Consider the following 3,529-nt stretch of genomic DNA (forward strand, 5'->3'; position numbering starts at 1 on the left):
CAGCTTGTACAGCTGGGTGGGAAGGTTTTGGGTCCTCTTCCTTAGCCACACTGCCCCTGGGTTGCAATTGTGGTTTTATCACCACCTCTGCATGTGGGTTGTCCACTGGGATTTGCTCCTGAGACTGCCCTGGAGGACTTGAGTCTGCCCTAGTGAGGGCCAGGTTTGGAGGTCGGGCAGCTTCTTGGGTCACAGGGGTTCTGGCACCACCAGGTACTCAGGGGAGGTGGCAGCTAGGGCAGCAGGAAATATAGTGCTCTAGAACCAGTATTGGCCAATACACTCCAGTATTCTTGCCTGGAGAAGCCCCCTGACAGATAAACCTGGCAGGCCACAGTCCACAGGGTCTCAAAGAGTTGACCATGACAGAAGTGACCCTGGGTGCATAAACACAAGACATTTTTTTTGCCAGTGGACGCTCTGCCCAAGTGTGGGTTGAGCGTGAAGGTGTCACAGCTACTTGAGTTGCGGGGAACCTTGTGGCACCAAGTGTGCAGGGACACAGACTGCCCCAGCCACAGGAATTATGGTCCTATCAGAGTCTTTTTGAGCCTCTGGCAGCTGGCGATCAGCAGGCCTCTTTGGCTAGTCTTACTCCATAGCTCCGCCCATTCAGGCACTTAGAGGGCTCCCCTGCCTGGGGTCCTTCTCTGTTGTTTGGCATGTCAGGCACTTAAAGTGACCCCCCTTGCTGAGATACTACTCTGTTGTTCTGCACCTCAGACACTTAAAAGGACATCCTGGGTGGTGTCCTAGTCTGTCTCAGGCACTTGATGGGGCAGCCTCCCTATTGTTCAGCTGCCTGTGTTGGCATGTGGGGAGAGAGAAGCTCTGGTGTTGGCTCCATCCCCTCTGCAAGACTCAGCAGTATCACCATGTTTCCCTGGCTCACTGGCTTTCCTACACAGGCATTTCCCACCAGGGTCTCCTCCCTTACATCCCCTCGGTCCATCTCCCAGCATTCAACAGAAGCTCTGGCCCTGGGATTACTCCACAAATCCTATGCTCCAGCTCCTGGCTGTTGTGCCTTCTAGGGGACCTGTGTCCTTGTCTGGGGTATGTATGGCTGCGGCACGGACTGTCTGTTTCTCATTCCATTAAGGCTGTCACAGATGAGCTGCTTCACTCTCAGCCTCAAATGTTTCTCCTCTGACCTAGACAATTGCCTTCATGTGAGGATCAGACCCCTTCTACAGTTCCCCCACCTGCTGCAGGCAGGTCTAGTCCTACTAACCCTCCTGTTTTACCCCCAGTTCCTTCATCCTACTGAGTTTTGTGTGGGTCTATATATTCTTTTCCAGTGGTCAGGTACTCCTGCCCACCCTCTGCTGGTGTTCTGCAATCACTTCTGTATCTGAAGGTTTATTCCTGATGTATCCCTGGAGAGAGATATACGCCCACCTACTCTTCCTCCATCTTGTTCCTTCCTTGATGTATTTTTTTTAAATGGAGTATAACAGATTTCCCACATTACATTAGTTTCTGGTGTATGGCAAAGTGGTTCAGCTTTACATTTACGTGTATCTGGTCTTCCCACGGGGCTCAGTTGGTAAAGAGTCTGCCTACAATACAGATTAAGAGGAAAGGCATAGAGTATGTGTGAACAGGCACAAAGGCAGACACAGAAGGAGAGTTCCTGAGTTTGTGCCCTCATGGTAGTTTCAATTACTTTTATGGGGCATTTCTTCTGGGTATCCTTTGGGCCAATCATTCTGGTGTGTGTGGTTCACAGTCCCTTTTGGTATATCTCAGGATCCTTCCACATGTGTGCATGCTTCTCTTAGCCAAGATGGATTTTACTGAAAAGGTGTCTGGGTAGAGAGAGCATCCCTTAACCTTATTCCCCTTTCAGCCTGCAAAGAGTCTTTTCTATGCATGTGTGGTGCAGGGAGATCTCCTGACTTCTTCAGGAAGCACAGATACGTGGCCTGGATAGGGCCAAGCCTCCTCCCTTGATTGTCTTCCTGTTATCCTCTGGGAGTTTAAATCAATAGGGAATGAATCTCCAATTGCATTACCCTGGGGGGATATGTCCAAGTGAAGCTTCTGTACCTGAACCATGAACATCCAGATGTTTAAGCTGGATTTTGAAAAGGCAGAGGAACTAGAGATCAAATTGTCAACATCCACTGGATCAGAGAAAAAGCAAGAGACTTCTAGAAATACATCTCCTTCTGCTTTATTGAATACATCAAAGCCTTTGATAGTGTGGATCACACAAAACAGTGAAAAATTCTTAAAGAGGTGGGAATACCAGACTACCTTACCTGACTCCTGAGAAATGTGCATGCAGGTCAAGAAGCAGCAGTTAGAACCAGACATGGAACAACGGACTGGTTCCAAATCAGGAAAGGAGTATGTCAAGGCTATATATGGTCACCCTGCTTAACTTCTCTTCAGAGTACATCATGCGGAATGCTAGGCTGGATGAAGCACAAGCTGGAATTAAGATTGCCAGGAGAAATATCAATAACCTCAAATGACACCACCGTTATGGCAGAAAGGGAAGGAGAACTACAGAGCCTCTTGATGAAAGTGAAAGAGGAGAGTGAAAAAATTGGCTAAAATGATGGATGTTCTAGCCACCGTAATCATTCAAGGAAAACAAATAAAAGTCCTCCAAATTGGTAGGAAGAAATAAAACTGTCACTACTTGCAGTTGACATGATACTATATGCAGAAAACTATAAAGCACTACCAAAATACTATTAGAATTGATAAATGAACTCAAAACGAATTCAAGCCCTAAATGAAAGACTGGAAACTATGAAACTCCTAGAAGAAAAATGTAGGGAGAACACTCTGACGTAAATCATAGCAATATTTTTTTCATCTGTCTCCTAAGGCAAAGGAAACAAAAGAAAAACATGAGATCTAATTAAACTTAAAAGCTTTTCCACAGCAAGCAAAAACATTGACAAAATAAAAAGACAATCTACTGAATGGGAGTAAATATTTGCAAATGACATGACAATAAGGGGTCCACATACAAAATATATAAAGAGATTATACAACTCAATATTTAAAGAAAACAATACTAAACAATGGGAAGATCTGAATTTCTCCAAAGAAGATAAGTAGATGACTAATAGGCAAATGAAAAAAATGCTGAACATCACTAAACATCAAAGAAATGGAAACCAAAATCACAAGAAGATATCACCTCACACCCATCAGAATGACTATCATCAAATCAAAATGTCTGAAAATACAAGTGTTGGCAAGGATGTGGAGAAAAGGAAGCCCTTGTACTTAATTGGCGGGAAAGTAAATTTGTGCAGTCACTAAGGAAAATATCATGTAAGTTTCTCAAAAAACTAAAAATAGAACTACCATGTGACCCAGCAATCCTGCTGCTGCTGCTAAGTCACTTCAGTCGTGTCCGACTCTGTGCGACCCCATAGACGGCAGCCCACCAGGCTCCCCCGTCCCTGGGATTCTCCAGGCAAGAACACTGGAGTGGGTTGCCATTTCCTTCTCCAATGCATGAAAGTGAAAAGTGAAAGTGAAGTCGCTCAGTCATGTCTGC

This window comes from Capra hircus, unplaced genomic scaffold (genome assembly GCF_001704415.2).
Source record: "Capra hircus breed San Clemente unplaced genomic scaffold, ASM170441v1, whole genome shotgun sequence".
Classification (NCBI taxonomy): Eukaryota; Metazoa; Chordata; class Mammalia; order Artiodactyla; family Bovidae; genus Capra; species Capra hircus.